Consider the following 21,121-nt stretch of genomic DNA (forward strand, 5'->3'; position numbering starts at 1 on the left):
GCGCAGTAGCCATATGGGTCGTCCTCCGCACTGTCAAAGCTATGCTAGATTACTTCATCTCCTTGGAAACGCTCTATCATGCGGATGTTTATCTTGTCGACATTGTCATTTGTCATGGAAAGGATTGCGCGAGATGTCATGTAACTCGAATCTGCCATGTTGTCATCTAGACTTGGAAACACGCGGTCAATCAGCTTCTCCAGGTCGTCAACCTCGCCTGTAGATGGCAGACAAATATCATCAGGGAGTAGTATGTTGCCTTGGTCGTCGGCTTCCTCAGTGCCATTACCGACCCTGAGCAAGTAATCTGCAAACCACGTGTCATTACCAGCCCTCATGTTGGTGATGAGCCGAAGCTGCCGCATACTCTTCCATAGATGAGAACTTCGGAGGCTTGCATCAATTATCTGGCCCCGTGACCCCCTTCTGACGACCGGAAACACCTGCCTAAAGTCCCCGTCAAAAACAACAGTCTTTCCTCCAAAGGGTCGATGGCGTATTCCCATGATGTCGCGCATGCTATTGTCTAATGCCTCAACAGCTCGTCGCTTAGTCATGCTGGCCTCGCCCCATAGTATCAATGAGGCCATCCTCAGCAGCTTGGCGGTCCCACTCTGCTTGGTGAAGCTGCATGACGCTCCATCATCGCAACTCAGTGGGATTTTGAACCTTGAGTGGGCAGTCCTGCCGCCAGGCATGATAGAAGCAGCGACACCCGACGTCGCGGTAGCGATAGCAATCTTGCCCTCGCGCCTCACCTTGGCGAGCATCGCCCTGTAGAGGAAGGTCTTCCCCGTACCTCCAGGGCCATCAACAAAGAACATACCCCCATCACCGCGTTCAACAGCCGCTAGTATTTCGTCGAATGCAGCCCTTTGCTCAAAATTCAGGGAAGATGACAAATTAGTGTCACTTTCGTCAAACTCAACAGTTGATTCCTCGATGATCTCTCTGGCCTCGCCCTCGGTTGGGTCAAACGCATCATCGATCGTTGGAAGAGAAAAATCAATAATGTCTTTACCCATAGACTGCAACATACCCCTAATGTCAAGCAACACCATCTGCTCCACCTCATTCGAGGACGTGTGTGTCCGATGGTAGTCATCGGACATAGGCTCGAGGTGTCTATCCCATAAACCGCGCACGTCGCCTGGCTCGCAGTGCACCAATATTGTTGCAAAGAGCCTCCTAAGAGAACAAGGCATAGCCCACTCCTCCGCCTCAGTAAGACAGTCGTTGAGCGTGTTGTCTGCCTCGATGAGTCCCAACCTTTCACCAGCCTCTCTAAAGCTCCCACATACCACGCCGTCGACGGTGAGCAAGTCCTCAAATGATGTTTTCCCCGGAACATGGTTCAACAACACACGAAGGTAGTATCGCTCCCCCTCGGCAGGATTGGCAGACACGATACGACCTAATTGAAAACACTCCACCCGCCTCTTCCAGAACTTCTTTTTCTTCTCCCACATGAAGCTTCTGGGAAAATCCTTGTACAATATATGCCTTGCCCAAGGGTGTTCTTCGTTTGCCTTGAAATACTCCGTTAACATGGATTTTGAAGCATTCTCGGAGGATACAACATTCTTCAAGTCAGCCTATGCATTGAATGCAACCCTGTGCATATTCGGGAGATGAAGAGGCAACTGCAAGACAGGCGGGTAATTGGCACACAGTGGAAAACCAAATATCCTCCACATAGCCTCCGGAGGGGTGACCCATCTTGCATCAATGTATCTCTTGATCTCATCAATGTTGCCATCAGCGTCTAGTTGGTCGATGCTGAAAGAAGCCTTATCATGTCCCTTATAAATGTACTTATATATGTATTTTACAGCCTTTATGCTAGAGCAGACCTCGACGTTGATGTGGCAATTAAACATCCGCAGAAGGTAAGGGTTATATGGCACAACCCATCGGTTGTCCAACATTTTCCCTCGAACCTTAGCACGTCTACCATCGTCTCTACGCCGATAAACTGGGTATGAGTCCTTGCCTTGTATCGTGTTCTCATTGAACGGCCGCGGGTATCTGCACTTGCATTCATTATCTTGCATGCAAACATTCTTCGGGTTGAGAGCACCGCATGGTCCGTGCATCATATGTTTTGCCATCATTGCATACAATTCCGGATACTTCTGTTTGTCTGGGAGCTCTGCGGAAATGAGCCGGTCATACTGCTCTGGGACAAGAAGCTTATAATTTGAATCCATGATCAACAAAAAATGTGCGTGGGGGAGGCCTCTCTTCTGGAACTCGACTACGTAAACATAAGCAACAACAACACCCAGGACCATCTTCTTGAGCAACAAGTCTTTCATAGCCTCTAGTTTGCCATAGAACACGCGAGCCACAATATCAGGTCGGTCTTGCGCTGTCTGTCCAGGAAGCAACTCATTTGTTATCTCTTCCCATTTAGGGTTGCAAGTCATGGTCAAAAAGATGTCAGGCTTCCCGTATGTATGGACAATTGCCATGGCATCCATATGTCTCTTCTTCATGTCGCGGTCACCACCAGGGTAAGTTCCAGGGAGCACTATTCTCACCCCAACAGCGCTTGCTCGCGTCTCCCCCGATGTGATCGCATCAACAACTCCTTTATACAAATCGGCACGGATCTGCATCTGGTTCTTCCTGTACCACCTCAACCGACAGCTCTCAATCTTGATGTACATGTCAACCGCCCATTGCCGCAGTAGGCGTGCTCCACAGAGTATTGGATTGAAGATCGCAGGCCGTGTTTGCAGCATGTAACAGTAGTAGTCTCTCACGGAGATGCATAACCTGCTATTCCCCTCTGCACAAGTTTGAGTGCCATCGCGTGAGCATTATTTTTAGAAACAAGAAATTATTTATAACAAATTGATACATAAAAGACATACCTGCATCATCCTCATCATCATGTCACAAGCGAGGATTTTGTAGAAGCTCCCAAGAAACATTACGTTTAGGTAGCTTCGGATGCCAACCTAGCTCCCCCATTGGATAGAATAATGGATAAGACAACGGGTCATATGCCCTTGAGGTCACACGTATACTATGCCTTTCGTTGTTGTTACCACAAAGTGTTATCCTGCGGTCAAACCTTTTTGCTAGGTCAGTGCCCTCAACCCAAATAGCAGCGACCTCAGATGACACCGGTCTATTATATCTTCTTTGGTCAAGCCTCTTATCGGTGTTTAGGTCTATCCTATAATCATCAAGGTTGTCCTTGTGTGAACCCAAACTCCTAAATTGCTGGGAGTATGGGTTTTCTTTGAGTATGTTTACTAAACTCTTGACGACATCCTGGTATAATTGCTTGGTGGTCGCCTTATGATGATTTAGGTTAGGGTCGTCGTCATAGAAGTACAACCGTAGATGTTCTGGACGGGAGCTAGGCCCGAAAGAATGGACATTGTGGTAGATGGTACCGTGTGCTCGGAATGTGTACACCGCAGACTTCATGTTCGTGTAGTTTTCATCTAGGCTGACGCCAAGGGTTGTGAAGGCGAAATGCCCGTTGAAGAACCGTATGTTATCCCGAAAATGTCTAGAATCTGCATCCATGCTGGACCATAGCCTCATAAGCTCTGGGATTGGTTCCGGCTGCTTAAGCTGGATCTGGCCATTGCGACAGCAGAAGCCGTCAGTCTCAGACTCAAACTTCCTGGCATTGCAGTGTTTGCAATCTTCGTCAAGTTTCAGGATGTGAGTGCGGTCTGGAATGTTTGAGTAGACAGCGTCAAATGGATCAATCTCGATAGGTTTAGCGGCACAAATGCTCGCTTCCTCGTCATCATCCAACATGTCATTATTGGATCCTACGGGCAATTGTTGAAAAATTAAGTTGAAAACAGTAACAAATAATACAGGACACAACAATAAATATACACAGTGTCATAGCGTAGAATTGGCAATACCTTCGTTGCAAAACATGTAGTACTCCTCATCAATCACGTCATGTGTTTCCTGCTCATCGCCCATGGTGCCGCGTTGGAATGCATCAACTTCTTCTGCATTGTCATCGTACAGAATGCGGAAAAAGACAGGATCATGTTAGAACGACATGGTGAGAAAGAGCATAAGAAACTGACAATCGCAATTTCATACCATCAGCACCGGCAGTGTATCTCGGCATGTTCGTCCCGGGATCACCATCATATGAATCATCTAGTGCGGCCCGGGAGACGGGTGATGCGCGGATTGGGGAAGTGGGACATTCAGAGGTTGAGTTTGCTAGGCCTGTAAGGGGGATTGCGATGCATTCTTTGCATGGTGTTTTTTCGTTATTTCATAATTGGCCTTCCTATGTGCACTTGACTCCCCCTTCTCAATCACCGACATGCTTTTGCGGCACTGCATGCGCTTCACTCATATATTTTCATTCATTGTTTCTCTCTCCTCCACCGTTAAATCGTCATTTTTCTTCTGATGGCATGCGTAGCTACATGCGTTTTTCTGCTCCCTTTGCTTTTTTGTTAAGTTACGTTTCCTCTCATTGTCTCTTTGCCTCCTTGCTAGAATAGTGTCCTGAATGACAGACGCGTCTACAGTTGATGGGGGACATGTTGCTCCCTCATTCATTGATTCTGTAACGCTAGAGCTTTTCATATCGTCTGGTTCAATCATATTTTTCAAAACATAGTTAGACCATATTGATTTATCGGCTCTGAGGAGTGCCATCTTGATTAGTACGGCCTGACAACGAAAGGGATACTGAACGTAAGCGTATACCTGAAGTATCAGATGGACGTTTGTTTTGATCTTCGATACGCTCCTCAGAGCGTTTCTATGGTCTCTCTTGCGTTCTTCTTCCGTTTGTTGCTTGGTGTCAGGCAAGATTACACTCATATCTGGTGTCATTCGGAACATTCCCAAAAATTAGATAATAAAACAAATACATGCAAGCAATGTTTACCTTGAAGCTCGTTATCATTGATTAGTCCAGATGAGACAACATTTGAACTTGGAAATGTTGTAGTGCTGGTTGGGTTGTCTGGTGAACCAGATATTACAAAACATAGTAATGGTTAGTGGTTAAGACGGTACGGATTACAATGTTTTAACATTTTAAAATTACCTGATAATAGAAGGGTCAGTGCATTTTCATCTCGCACATTGGTTTGTTTTTTCCGCTGATACGAAGCCCTCCTGGTTGGTTTGTTTGCATCTGGTGTCATACAGGGCAAACCCCAATATTAGATAATATAACAGATACATGAGAGGCATTGCTGAATGAGTAGGCAAAATATGTTTACCTTGTAGCTCTATGTCATTAATGAGACCAGAAGTGACGGTAGTTGTACTAGGAAATGTTGACGCGTCATGCGAGAATGATGTATAGTTAGAGCTAGTTGGGTTGTCTGGTTAAACGCGGATGTCCAATCATATGTCAGCTTAACGGTTTAGATGGACCCTCATGTTAAAACAATATAAGCTCACCTGATGAATGAAGGGCATGTGCATTTTCATCTCGCCGACTAAAAGCCATTTCCAGTGCGTTTATTTGGTCTATTTTGCAAAAATCTTCTGTCATTCCCGTATATAGTTTGATGCCATTAAAGTTGCCAAATGAGAAAACTAAGACTTTGCATCTAATGAACATGGAGATTATGATATCATATTACCTTCTTTATCTCTCACACAATGGGCATCGGATGCGCCCGTAGCTTCATGAGGGTATGTTGCATCATTAGGCAAGACTGAGGTATAGTCCGAGCTAGCTGAATTATATGATTCACCAAGCTAGGTCAGTAATAATTATTTAAGTTGCGTAAAAAGTGACTGCCTTCGTGCAAACACAGCACAGACGGGACGTGGATCAATTTACCAACCATGATAATCTCGTCTGGGTTTATTTATCTCCCTGTCTTCGAGAACATTTGTGATATCACATAGAGATTGGCAACGGGCTGACTGCCCATTGAAACTATGTTTATCCAAACAACCTGGCTTGATATTGCGATAAGCCGCCCGCCTACAAGCGTTGATAAGATCCCTATGATCTGATGTGCAACATAGTATTAGCATCATATCATCTCTAATCAAGGATGTAGGTTAATACAACATATCTTGTGCAAAATATATATATGAACATCAAACTAAGAGCAGCCAGCATCATCACATTAATCAACTCACCAGTTTTAGCAAGTACAGGCTGATTCTCATCTTGTAAGTTGACAATATCATTATCTTTTTTCTTCCGATAAGTAGCACGCTTCCGTGCATTGTACTACTCCCTTGCTTCCTCAGCGTATTTTCTACATTCATTAATTAAAGATCCAGTTTCAGCCTTTTCGGAAGCTGTGTTGTTTGCATCATGTTGTCCAGGTATTACCCATTCTGATCCATATGTAGAGCTCGAGTCAGCATGATTACAAAACCAATGTATGCCTCGTATGCATGCAGAAAAAAAGTATATCTTCAATGAAGTAGCTAACTGTATGAAGTAGCTACCTGTTTCGGTCGTGCATATTGGGTCAACAATTGCAGCCACTGTTACGTTGCTTTGATTATATTCTTCCAGATTTGTCTCGTTCGTAGGGGCTGCGGAACATTAAGCATGATGCATGACATTGTCAGATATGCACGTCAGGCAATACCAGCCAGTTTATTTCATACAGTTATATACCATGTTGCGTCGCGTAAATAGCTTCATGTTTCTCATCAAAGGGTATCAAGAATGGACTGTATTCTACATTTTGTTCACTCGCTTGACCTGTACATTCAAGCTTGTTACTGTCAGAAATGCATGTAAAACTGGTGCAATGCTTAATACCTGTAGCTACGTCCTCTTCTTTTTGATGTTCACCGGCTTTGCTTTTTGCATTACCCATTCGCAACTGGAATAACCGCTACCTCCGTCTTGAGGCCTGGAAGACACATAAAGGAAACCTGACTCGGATGGAGATAGTAGATTCAAGATGAAAGCAAGAGAGATGGTGCATGCACAATATGGTAAATTACTTGAACGCTTTCACAGTTCCTCATTCTGTTCCTAGTCACGGTTGCTTATGCACCCATGGAGTGCTTGGCTTGCTTCATGCATTATAGGTAACTGCGTTTCCATTGTATTATATACTGCTGTAGTATGTAACTAAAAATAGGCTATTTGACATAATGTATATAGTTAAGTTGCAAAAATGTATCTCTACTCCAAACCCTAAGATGTGTAGAACAGAAAACAAACTTGCAGTATTGTAGTGTTTCTTAATAAGCTGGAAGATTTCTAACTGATTTCGTTTGGTATGGCAGAAGCACAAGCTTTTGGATGTCTTCAAGTGGTGATTAGAGATAAGGTACTTATGGAAGCCATGAAATTTGCATCTACTATGTGAAAGCATCTCTGTGAAAGCACTCGCAAGAGGAGTAAAATGATAACGCCATGGCTATATGACATGCGATGGATGTATGAGATGTGAGATGTGTGAGATGCGAACAATGCTCAAGTATGTGAGATGTATGAGATGTGAGATGTATGAGATGTGTGACCTGTAGATCGGATCCCGGACGTGTTCGGGTCGGAGGCCGGCGGCGTATCTGGTACAGGATCAGCGCCGGATCCTTGACGTGTTTTGCGGCGGATCCTTGACGCCTTCGGCGACGGGTCCTCTTAGGGATCGGCGCCGGATCCTGTAAGCGTTCAGTGGAAGGGTCCTGAACGTGACCAACGCGGGATCAGTGGAGTCCGGCCGTTTTGACGTGCGGTGACGCAGGGATGGAGCGGTGGCGGTGAAGGAACGGAAGGCGGCGGCGGGCGAAGGAGGGCAGAGTCGGGCCAGTGTTCCTCGCACGAGGAACAAGAGAGACTTCGATCGAAGGGCGGAGGCGACGCAGATTCAGGCGTTTTTTTTCGCTGGTTATTTTTCGCCGGCTTGTTTTCGATGGTATTTTTTTGAACGAGGTGGTCGCAGACCTCGATCGAAGGGCGGAGGCGGACGCAGATTGGTAGTGTTTGGCACACGAGCGCGGGGTTTCTTTGGTTTTTCAGGGCTGAGCGGGAGGTGGGAGCAAGTACCAAAAAAGACCGGGTAAGGTGGGACGAAAATAAAACCCGGAACGCGGACTACCAACTGAGACATTAGGAGTAGAGATACTCCTGTGAAGTATATAGAGCCTAATGTATTTTTCAAAACTAATTTTAATCACATGTTAAAACAATAATATATGACATGCACGCTGGATAAAGTATACCGTCAAATTCATAAGTGAAATGAGCTTTTCATGATATAATTTTTATATTATACATCTCGTGTATATATATATATATAATAATGTGTTTTTTGAAACTGCCTTTGACTATTGATAAGATTAGTCAAAGGTAGTTTCAAAAAACACATTAATAGTATATATATATATATAGTCGCTACTCTGCGCTGGTCGACCGACGGAATCCCTCGACGGTTCAGTTCCCCACCGTCCGATTAACCTTTCCATAACCGTTGGATGCGTCTCCCCCCTTCCCTAGATGCCTCTCCGACTCTCCGCCGCCCGATGCGCGTCACGCCTGCAAAACAACAGAAAAATCCCCTTCCCACCGCGTTTCCCTCGGCAGTGCTCACGCGAGGAAGAAATCGGTGGCGGGCGTCCACATTGGTGACTATCCAATTACAGCACAACTCGTGGAACCGCTCGCATGGAGAGCACCGCTCCAACCACACGCATCCAATCATCTTTGTCCACCTGGCGAGAGCACAATGGTCGCAGGGTTTCAGCTCGACCACTCGTCGGTTGCAGCTCTGTCTCTTGCCGGTTGTAGCTTTGCCCCTGCCAGTTGCTACTCTGACATAGCCCGTCCTAGCTCACCCACTCACAGGTTGCAGCTTGCTGTGGCGGGTGCAGCTTTGTCACTCGCCGGTTCCAGCTCCACACCCTGCCGGTTGCAGCTCCCCCACTCGACGGTCCAGCTTGGCCCCCCTGCCGGTAATAGCTCCTCCGGTCGCCGGTTGCAGCTCCGCCACTTGCTGGTTTTAGCCGCCCACCGGTTGCAACTCCTCCACATTCCAGATCAATGCAACTTTGTTGGGCACCATGCCGGTCCCATCATCTCGATGCACTGGTTGGAGCTGGGCACCATGCCGGTTACAGCTCCTCACAAGCACCACAGCTCCTTGTGAAAACATCAGCTCGTCGGGAGCGGCTCGCGATGCTGGTCGTAGCTGAGCGTGTCGCCTACTGATCTCCGCACACCCCTCCCCTTCACAAACTTGGAGCGGCCCCGCAGGCGCTCCCCTCGCTGGAGACATGACGACTTCTCACAGAACCAGCGAGCCTCACGGTGGTGGTGGGTGTTGGGGAACGTACTAATTTTAAAAAATTCCTATGCACACATATGATCATGGTGATGCATAGCAACGAGAGGGAAGAGTGTTGTCTACATACCCTTGTAGACCGAAAGCGGAAGCGTTAGCACAACGCGGATGATGTAGTCGTACTATGATCCGACCGATCCAAGTACCGAACGTACGACACCTCCGAGTTCAGCACACGTTCAGCTCGATGACGTCCCGCGAACTCCGATCCAACAGAGCTTCACGGGAGAGTTCCGTCAGCACGACGGCATGGTGACAGTGAAGATGTTGCTACCGACGCAGGGCTTCGCCTAAGCACCGCTACGATATGATCGAGGTGGAATGTGGTGGAGGGGGGCACCGCACACGGCTAAGAGATCAAGAGATCAATTGTTGTCTCTAGAGGTGCCCCCTGCCCCCGTATATAAAGGACCAGGGGGGAGGAGGCGGCCGGCCAGGGGAGGGCGCGCCAGGGAGGAGTCCTACTCCCACCGGGCGTAGGACTCCCTTCTTTTCCTAGTTGGAGTAGGAGGGGAAAAGGAAGGGAAGGAGAGAGAGGAAGGAAAGGGGCGCCCCCCTCCTTGTCCAATTTGGACTAGCGCGGGAGGGGGCGCGCGGCCTGCCCTAGCCGCCCCTCCTCTTCTCCACTAAGGCCTATCTTGGCCCATTAAACTCCCCGGGGGGTTCCGGTAACCCCCCGGTACTCCAGTATATGTCCGAAACTCCTCGAAACCATTCTGGTGTCCGAACATAGTCGTCCAATATATCGATCTTTATGTCTCGACCATTTCAAGACTCCTCGTAATGTCCGTGATCACATCCGGGACTCCGAACTACCTTCGGTACATCAAAACACAAAAACTCATAATACAATCGTCACCGAAACTTTAAGCGTGCGGACCCTACGGGTTCGAGAATTATGTAGACATGATCGAGACATGTCTTCGGTCAATAACCAATAGCGGAACCTGGATGCTCATATTGGCTCCTACATATTCTATGAAGATCTTTATCGGTCAAACCGCATAACAACATACGTTGTTCCCTTTGTCATCGGTATGTTACTTGCCTGAGATTCGATTGTCGGTATCTCAATACCTAGTTCAATCTCGTTACCCGCAAGTCTCTTTACTCATTACGTAATGCACTATCCTGCAACTAACTCATTAGTTGCATTGCTTGCAAGGATTATAGTGATGTGCATTACCGAGAGGGCCCAGAGATACCTCTCCAACAATCGGAGTGACAAATCCTAATCTCGATTCATGCCAACTCAACAAGTACCATCGGAGACACCTGTAGAGCACCTTTACAATCACCCAGTTACGTTGTGACATTTGGGCACACAAAGTGTTCCTCCCGTAATCGGGAGTTGCATAATCTCATAGTCATAGGAACATGTATAAGTCATGAAGAAAGCAATAGCAGTAAACTAAAACGATAAAGTGCTAAGCTAACGGAATGGGTCAAGTCAATCACATCATTCTCCTAATTATGTGATCCTGTTTATCAAATGACAACTCATGTCTATGGTTAGGAAACACAACCATCTTTGATTAACGCGCTAGTCAAGTAGAGGCATACTAGTGACACTCTGTTTGTCTATGTATTCACACATGTATTATGTTTCTGGTTAATACAATTCTAGCATGAATAATAAACATTTATATGATATAAGGAAATAAATAATAACTTTATTATTGCCTCTAGGGCGTATTTCCTTCAGTCTCCCACTTGCACTAGAGTCAATAATCTAGTTCACATCTTTATGTAATTAGTTCATATCTCCATGTGACTAATACCCAAAGGGTTTACTAGAGTCAATAATATAGTTCACATCGTATGTGATTAAAACCCAAAGAGTGATCATGTTTTGCTTGTGAGAGAAGTTTAGTCTACGGGTCTGCAACATTCAGATCCGTATGTATTTCGCAAATTTCTATGTCTGCTGCATGGAGCTACTCTAGATAATTGCTCCCACTTTCAATATCTATCCAGATCGAGACTTAGAGTCATCTAGATCGATGTAAAAGCTTGCATCGACGTAACTCTTTATCATGAACTCTTTCATCACCTCCATAACCGAGAAATGTTTCCTTACTCCTCTAAGGATAATTTTGACCACTGTCCAGTGATCTACTATTAGATCACTATTGTACTACCTTGCCAGAATGATGCTAAGGTATATACAATAGGACTAGTAAATAGCATAGCATACTTCATAGAACCTATGACTGAGGCATAGGGAATGAATTTTCATTCTCTTTCTATTTTTCTGCTGTGGTCGGGTTTTGAGTCTTTACTCAACTTCACACCTTGCAACACATGCAAGAACTCCTTTTTTGACTATTCCATTTTAAACTACTTCAAAATCTTGTCAAGGTATGTACTCATTGAAAAAACTTATCAAGCGTCTTGATCTATCTCTATAGATCTTGATGCTCAATGTGTAAGCAGCTTCATTGAGGTCTTGCTTTGAAAAACACTTTTCAAACACTCCTTTATACTTTCCATAAAATTCTATATTATTTCCGATCAACAATATGTCATTCACATATACTTATCAGAAATGTTGTAGTGCTCCCACTCACTTTATTGTAAATGCAGGCTTCACCGCAAGTCTGTATAAAACCACATGCTTTGATCACTTTATCAAAGCATATATTTCAACTCCGAGATGCTTGCACCAGTCCATAGATGGATCGCTGGAGCTTGCTCACTTTGTTAGCACCTTTAGGATTGACAAAACCTTCTGATTGCATCATATACAACTTTTCTTTAAGAAATCCATTAAGGAATACAGTTTTGACATCCATTTGCCAGATTTCATAAAATGCGGCAACTGCTAACATGATTCAGACAGACTTTTAAGCATCAATACGAGTGAGAAAATCTCATCTTAGTCAACACCTTGAACTTGTCGAAAACATTTTTGTGACAATTCGAGCTTTGTAGATAGTAACACTGCTATCAGCGTCCATCTTCCTCTTGAAGATCCATTTATTCTTAATGACTCATTGATCATCGGGTAAGTCAATCAAAGTCCATTCTTTGTTCTCATACATGGATCCCATCTCAGATTTCATGGCCTCAAGACATTTCACGGAATCTGGGCTCATCATCACTTCCTCATAGTTCGTAGGTTCGTCATGGTCTAGTAACATGACTTCCAAAAAGGATTACCGTACCACTCTGGTGCGGACCATACTCTAGTTGTCCTACAAGGTTCGGTAATAACTTGATCAGAAGTTTCATGATTATTATCATTAGCTTCCTCACTTACTGGTGTAGGAATCACTTGAACTGATTTCAGTGATGAACTACTTTCCAACAAGGGAGCAGGTATAGTTACCTCATCAAGTTCTACTTTCCTCCCACTCACTTCTTTTGAGAGAAACACCTTCTCTAGAAAAGGATCCATTCTTTGCAACATAATATTTTTCCTTCGGATCTGTGATAGAAGGTGTACCCAACAGTTTCTTTTGGGTATCCTATGAAGACGCATTTCTCCAATTTGGGTTTGAGCATATCAGGATGAAACTTTTTCATATAACCATTGCAACCCCAAACTTTAAGAAACGGCAGCTTAGGTTTCTAGCCAAACCGCAGTTCATATGGCGTCGTTTCAACGGATTTAGATGGTGCCCTATTTAACGTGAATGCAACTGTCTCTAATGCATAACCCCAAAACGATAGTGGTAAATTGGTAAGAGACATCATAGATTGCACTATATCCAATAAAGTATGGTTATGACGTTCGGACACACTGATACGTCTCCAACGTATCTGTAATTTTTGATTGCTCCATGCTATATTATCTACTGTTTTGGACAATATTGGGCTTTATTTTCCACTTTTATATTATTTTTGGGACTAACCTATTAACCGGAGGCCCAGCCCAGAATTGTTGTTTTTTTTGCCTATTTCAGTGTTTCGAAGAAACGGAATATCAAACGGAGTCCAAACGGAATGAAACCTTCGAAAACATGATTTTCTCACCGAACATGATCCAGGAGACTTGGACCCTACACCAAGGCATTAGAGAGGCGGTCACGAGGGTGGGGGCCCCCCTAGGGCGTGCCCCTTGCCTCATGGGCCCCTCGATGCCCCACCGACGTACTTCTTCCTCCTATATATACCTACGTACCCCCAAACGATCAGAACAGGAGCCAAAAACCTAATTCCACCGCCGCAACTTTCTGTATCCACGAGATCCCATCTTGGGGCCTGTTCCGGAGCTCCGCCGGAGAGGGCCGTCATCACGGAGGGCTTCTACATTATCATAGCCTCTCCGATGAAGTGTGAGTAGTTTACCTCAGACCTTCGGGTCCATAGTTAGTAGCTAGATGGCTTCTTCTCTCTTTTTGGATCTCAATACAAAGTTCCCCCCCTCTCTTGTGGAGATCTATTCGATGTAATCTTCTTTTTGTGGTGTGTTTGTTGAGACCGATGAATTGCGGTTTATGATTAAGTCTATCTATGAATAATATTTGAATCTTCTCCGAATTCTTTTATGTATGATTGGTTATCTTTGCAAGTCTCTTTGAATTATCTGTTTGGTTTGGACAACTAGATTGGTAGTTCTTGCCATGGGAGAAGTGCTTAGCTTTGGGTTCGATCTTGCGTTGTCCTTTCCCAGTGACAGAAGGGGCAGCAAGGACGATTGTATTGTTGCCATCGAGGATAACAAGATGGGGTTTATTTCATATTGCATGAATTTATCTCTCTACATCATGTTATCTTGCTTAAGGCGTTACTCTGTTTTTAACTTAATACTCTAGATGCATGCTGGATAGCGGTCGATGAGTGGAGTAATAGTAATAGATGCAGAATCGTTTCGGTCCACTTGTCACGGACGTGATGCCTATATACATGATCATGCCTAGATATTCTCATAACTATACTCAATTCTGTCAATTGCTCAACAGTAATTTGTTCACCCACCATAGAATACTTATGCTCTTGAGAGAAGCCACTAGTGAAACCTATGGCCCCCGGATCTATTCTCATCATATCAATCTCCATCACTTTAATCTTGCTTTGCCTTTTACTTTGCCTTTACTTTTTACTTTGCATCTTTATACCAAAAATACCAAAAATATTATATCTATCAAATCTCACTCTCGTAAGTGACCGTGAAGGGATCGACAATCCCTAATCGCATTGGTTACGAGTAGCTATCGTTTTGTGCAGGTACGAGGGACTTGAGCATGGCCTCCTACTGGATTGATACCTTGGTTCTCAAAACTGAGGGAAATACTTACGCTACTTTGCTGCATCATCCCTTCCTCTTCGGGAAAAACCAAAGCAAGCTCAAGAGGTAGCACACACCATTATGCTGTGGTGTTCCAGGTGGCATGAATTTGTGAAACTGTTCCACATTGTTTGAGTTGAAGACCAAACTCGTAACTCAAATATTCGTCTCCACGATCAGATCATAGAAACTTTATTTTCTGTTTATGATGATTTTCCACTTCACTCTGAAATTCTTTGAACTTTTCAAATGTTTCAGACTTATGTTTCATCAACTAGATATACCCATATCTGCTGAAATCATCTGTGAATGTCAGAAAATAATGATACCCGCTGTGAGCCTCAACACTCATCGAATCCCATACATCAGTATGTATTATTTCCAATAAGTCAGTTGCTCGCTCCATTGTTTCGGAGAACGGAGTCTTAGTCATCTTGCCCATGAGGCATGGTTCGCAAGCATCAAGTGATTGATAATCAAGTGATTCCAAAAGCCCATCAGCATGGAGTTTCTTCATGCGCTTTACACCAATATGACCTAAACAGCAGTGCCACAAATAAGTTACAATATCATTATTAACTTTGCATCTTTTGGCTTCAATATTATAAATATGTGTATCACTACGATCGAGATTCAATAAACCATTCACCTTGGGTGTATGACCACATAAGGTTTTATTCATTTAAACATAATAACAATTATTCTTTGACTTAAATAATAACCGTATTGCAATAAACATGATCCAATCATATTATGCTCAACGCAAACACCAAATAACATTTATTTTAGGTTCAACACTAATCTCGAAGGTAAAGGGAGTGTGCGATGGTGATCTTATCAACCTTGGAATTACTTCCAACACACATCGTCACCTCGCCCTTACCTAGTCTTTGTTTATTTTGCAACTCCCGTTTTGAGTTACTACATTTAGCAACTGAACCAGTATCAAATACCGAGGGGTTTGCTATAAACACTAGTAAAGTACACATCATGTATATCAAATATACATTTGTTCACTTTGCCATCCTTCTTATCCGCCAAGTATCTAGGGCAGTTCCACTTCCAGTGACCATTTCCTTTACAGTAGAAGCACTTAGTCTCAGGCTTAGGTCTGGACTTGGGTTTCTTCACTTGAGCAGCAACTTGCTTGTCGTTCTTCTTGAAGTTCCCCTTCTTCCCTTTGCCCTTTTCTTGAAACTAGTGGTCTTGTCAACCATCAACACTTGATGCTTTTCTTGATTTCCACCTTCGTCGATTTCAGCATCACGAAGAGCTTGGGAATCGTTTTTGTTACCCCTTGCATATTATAGTTCATCACTAAGTTCTAGTAACTTGATGATAGTGACTAGAGAACTTTGTCAATTACTATATTATATGGAAGATTAACTCCGTGGCATTCAAAACATTTTTGAAGTCCCGGTTCTAAGCCGTAAAGCATGGTGCACTAAACTATCAAGTAGTCATCATACCGAGCTTTGCCAAACGTTCATAACGTCTGCATATGCTCCTGCAATAGGTCCGTCACCTAGCGGTGCATCAAGGACATAATTCTTCTGTGCAGCAATGAGGATAATCCTCAGATCACGGATCCAATCCGCATCATTGCTACTAACATCTTTCAATTTATTTTTCTCTAGGAACATATCAAAAATAAACAGGGAATCTATGTGCGAGCTATTGATCTACAACATAGATATGCAAATACTATCAGGACTAAGTTCATGATAAATTAAAGTTCAGTTAATAAAATTATTTAAAGAACTCCCACTTAGATAGACATATCTCTAATCTCTAAGTGATCACGCGATCCATATCAACTAAACCATGTCCGATCATCACGTGAGATGGAGTAGTTTCAATGGTGAACATCACTATGTTGATCATATCTACTATATGATTCACGCTCGACCTTTTGGTCTCAGTGTTCCGAGGCCATATCTGCATATGCTAGGCTCGTCAAGTTTAACCTGAGTATTCCGCGTGTGCAACTATTTTGCACCCGTTGTATTTAAACGTAGAGCTTATCACACCCGATCATCACGTGGTGTCTCAGCACGAAGAATTTTCGCAACGGTGCATACTTAGGGAGAACACTTATACCTTGAAATTTAGTGAGAGATCATCTTATAATGCTACCGCCGATCTAAGCAAAATAAGATGCATAAAATATAAACATCACATGCAATCAAAAAATATGTGACATGATATGGCCATCATCATCTTGTGCCTTTGATCTCCATCTCCAAAGTACCGTCATGATCTCTATTGTCATCGGCATGACACCATGATCTCCATCATCTTGATCTCTATCAATGTGTCGTCATATGGTCGTCTCGCCAACTATTGATTTTGTAACTATTGCTATCGCATAGCGATAAAGTAAAACAATTGTATGAAGTTTGCATCTTATGCAATAAAGAGACAACCATAAGGCTTCAGCCAGTTGTCGATAACTTCAACAAAACATGATCATCTCATACAACAATTTATATCTTATCACGTCTTGACCATATCACATCAAAACATGCCCTGCAAAAACAAGTTAGACATCCTCTACTTTGTTGTTGCAAGTTTTACGTGGCTGCTCCGGGCTGAGCAAGAACCGTTCTTACCTACGCATCAAAACCACAACGATAGTTTGTCAAGTTGGTGTTGTTTTAACCTTCTCAAGGACCAGGCATAGCCACACTCGATTCAACTAAAGTTGGAGAAACTGACACCCGCCAGCCACCTGTGTGCAAAGCACGTCAGTAGAACCAGTCTCGCGTAAGCATACGCGTAATGTCGGTCTGGGCCGCTTCATCCAACAATACCGCCGAACCAAAGTGTGACATGATGGTAAGCAGTATGACTTGTATCGTCCACAACTCACTTGTGTTCTACTCGTGCATATAACATCTATGCATAGACTAGGCTCTAATACCACTGTTGGGGAACATAGTAATTTCAAAAAAATTCCTACGCACACACAGGATCATGGTGATGCATAGCAACGAGAGGGGAGACTGTTGTCTACATACCCTTGTAGACCGAAAGCGAAAGCGTTAGCACAACGCGGATTTTGTAGTCATACGTCTTCACGATCCGACCGATCCAAGTACCGAACGTACGGCACCTCCGAGTTCAGCACACGTTCAGCTCGATGATGTCCCGCGAACTCCGATCCAGCAGAGCTTCACGGGAGAGTTCTATCAGCATGACGGCGTGGTGGCGGTGATGATGTTGCTACCGACGCAGGGCTTCGCCTAAGCACCCTACGATATGATCGAGGTGGAATATGGTGGAGGGGGGCTCCGCACAGGGCTAAGAGATCAAGAGATCAATTGTTGTCTCTAGAGGTACCCCTGCCCCCGTATATAAAGGACCAGGGGGAGGAGGCGGCCGGCCAGGGGAGGGCGCGCCAGGGAGGAGTCCTACTCCCACCGGGAGTAGGACTCCCTTCTTTTCCTAGTTGGAGTAGGAGGGGAAAAGGAAGGGAAGGAGAGAGAGGAAGGAAAGGGGGGCGCCGCCCCCACTCCTTGTCCAATTCGGACTAGAGGGGGAGGGGGCGCGCGGCCTGCCCTAGCCGCCCCTCCCCTTCTCCACTAAGGCCCATCTCAGCACATTAAACTCCCCGGGGGGTTCCGGTAACCCCCCGGTACTCCGGTACATGTCTGAAACTCCCCGAAACCATTTTGGTGTCCGAACATAGTCGTCCAATATATCGATCTTTATGTCTCGGCCATTTCAAGACTCCTCGTCATGTCCGTGATCACATCCGGGACTCCGAACTACCTACGGTACATCAAAATACAAAAACTCATAATACAATCGTCATCGAAACTTTAAGCGTGCGGACCCTACGGGTTCGAGAACTATGTAGACATGATCGAGACATGTCTCTGGTCAATAACCAATAGCGGAACCTGGATGCTCATATTGGCTCCTACATATTCTACGAAGATCTTTATCGGTGAAACCGCATAACAACATACGTTGTTCCCTCTGTCATCGGTATGTTACTTGCCCGAGATTCGGTCGTCGGTATCTCAATACCTAGTTCAATCTCGTTACCGGCAAGTCTCTTTACTCGTTTCGTAATGCACTATCCCGCAACTAACTCATTAGTTGCATTGCTTGCAAGGCTTATAGTGACGTGCATTACCAAGAGGGCCCAGAGATACCTCTCCGACAATCGGAGTGTCAAATCCTAATCTCGATTCATGTCAACTCAACAAGTACCATCGGAGACACCTGTAGAGCACCTTTATAATCACCCAGTTACGTTGTGACGTTTGGTAGCACACAAAGTGTTCCTCCGGTAATCTGGAGTTGCATAATCTCATAGTCATAGGAACATGTATAAGTCATGAAGAAAGCAATAGCAGTAAACTAAAACGATCAAGTGCTAAGCTAACGAAATGGGTCAAGTCAATCATATCATTCTCCTAATGATGTGATCCCGTTTATCAAATGACAACTCAAGTCTATGGTTAGGAAACACAACCATCTTTGATTAACGAGCTAGTCAAGTAGAGGCATACTAGTGATCACACTTTATTTGTCTATGTATTCACACATGTATTATGTTTCTGGTTAATACAATTCTAGCATGAATAATAAACATGTATCATGATATAAGAAAATAAATCATAACTTTATTATTGCCTCTAGGGCATATTTCCTTCAGTGGGTACCCTCGCATCAGTGGTTCGGGTGCGGGGATGTGATGGCAACTTAGGAGTTTGAGAGGAAGAGGAACGAGAGGCTGCGCAGTGCACGTGAAAAGATAAGGATCGAAAGGGTGCTCACTCAAGGACACGTGTCGCATGAGAGGTGACTGGTGGTGGATGAGTCTGGTCGGCCGATACTGATCCTTTCCCATGTATATATTGGCCGTGTCACAAAAATGTTGTATTCAAATTCGACCTACAACTCAAGAAATGAAAAAAGGTTAAATCAAATTAATGGTAGTTTTTCATATTAGGCCAGAATTTTGGCCAGTTTACATAGTAAATGTTGAATTTCTTGTTCTCATTTCTCGAGCTTTGTTTGAAAGTTATATTTGAACTTGACATGGTAATACATTATTTTAATGTAGTAAATTTATTTTAAATTTACGGACAAAGTTGTATATTCGCTTTTATGACTGGTGCATTGGAGATGCACTCGCATGCGCTTGACCTAGCGCCTACGCGAGATTTTTTTAAACCTGAACTTGTGCCTACGTGATTGAAGTCCAAGGGCGAGACAGATGGTTGCCTCGCCCGCGCGCACACTAGATGGAGTCGGTGGTGGCTCAACCCAATGGAGGCATGGTCATCATGATGATGTCACATTGACATCATGCTAAGATCGCACTAAAGTTTGTTTTTATTTATATTTTAATGAATATATTTAAAAATGTAAATTTACTTAAGAAAATTTTAAAACCATGAATTTGAAAAATGGTAACACGGTATAGAAAAATGTTTGCGATTTTCTTAAATGTTGATAGCTTTAAAAAATGTCCCAATGGATGTTTTTATGGCCCATAAACAAATATCCCATACGTGAGATATCTGGGCCATATTGAGGAGACAGTTTAAAAAATAATGACCTAGATTGCAAGTATTTGCATACGAGGTAGTAGCAGTGTCTAGTCGAAACGGTGCACAAAGTGTACAAAGGCTAGTCTGACCGGCAGCGGCACGTGAAGGGTCTCCCGAACTTTATGAAAGACGCAGTTTAGAACGGGATTTTTGGTTCTCAGGTGCTCAGCACACCAATATATGTATTGAAGGTTTTCCGATCGAGATGGTTACATTTAATTTGAAGTAAAATTGTCAAGTTGTAATACATATCTAATAGTTCACTTTGCACATTGATCTCTAGACATGCCCGGCTAGTGTCGGCGAATTGATACATAATTTGAAAGTGTGCTTCAAGTTCCGAGCTCACATGCACATGATATGAACAGTATAATTTGAAGAAATGGTAAACTAAACTATCTAATTTTTTTAACAACAAAATTGCTGAGTTTTATGCTTGCATGAAAATATTTATGATAAAATGACATTCATGGATATGTGGGAAAAAGCAAAAACAAAATCACTGCTCCAAAATACTTTTTAGAGAATCTTTTTTTCCAGACCTGCATGAATGTCATTCCATCATGAAATTTTGTACTATGTAAAACACTCCACAATGTCGTGATCCATTACAAATTTAAAATGGGCCTCTAATCTCACTCTCAAGAAAGCATGGCCGGCCTAGCGTCCGAAATCCGGGTAGTTAGATGGGCTGACACGTTTTAGCATGGCCAGGCCATGCAGCACATTGAAGTGTGGACTTCATTCTCGTGTCCAAAATTTTGCTCAAAAAGAAAAAATAAAGAGAAGAAATTTTGCTCAAAAAGAAAAAATAAAGAGAAGGAAAAAATTCGAGAGAAAGAAAACGTAAAAGAAGAGCATCATCTGACTTTTGATTCGCCACAAGCCAAACCCCACACGCTTTTGTGTCTTTGTCCGGCAAAACCGCGGCTGGCTGGACGCGAAGACCTTGATGATCCTGTTAAGCAAACTGCAAAAACGGCAAGCCTTAACTAGCAAGGCGTCGCCAGCCTTGTATGCAGTTCTTT

General features: G+C 43.8%; 1 long non-coding RNA gene across 1 annotated transcript in view; it reads left to right on the top strand.

Annotated features, from left to right (window-relative positions):
* Positions 1 to 7,374, top strand: part of LOC125510244 — a 28,655-nt gene extending 21,281 nt beyond the window's left edge. Inside the window, exons 2-3 of the long non-coding RNA XR_007284533.1 lie at positions 6,850 to 6,936; positions 7,234 to 7,374. This is a non-coding gene — a long non-coding RNA (uncharacterized LOC125510244). The remainder of the gene's footprint in view (positions 1 to 6,849; positions 6,937 to 7,233) is intronic.
* The last annotated feature ends 13,747 nt before the right edge of the window (positions 7,375 to 21,121 follow it).

The sequence above is a fragment of the Triticum urartu genome, chromosome 5 (genome assembly GCF_003073215.2).
Source record: "Triticum urartu cultivar G1812 chromosome 5, Tu2.1, whole genome shotgun sequence".
NCBI classification, from domain to species: Eukaryota; Viridiplantae; Streptophyta; class Magnoliopsida; order Poales; family Poaceae; genus Triticum; species Triticum urartu.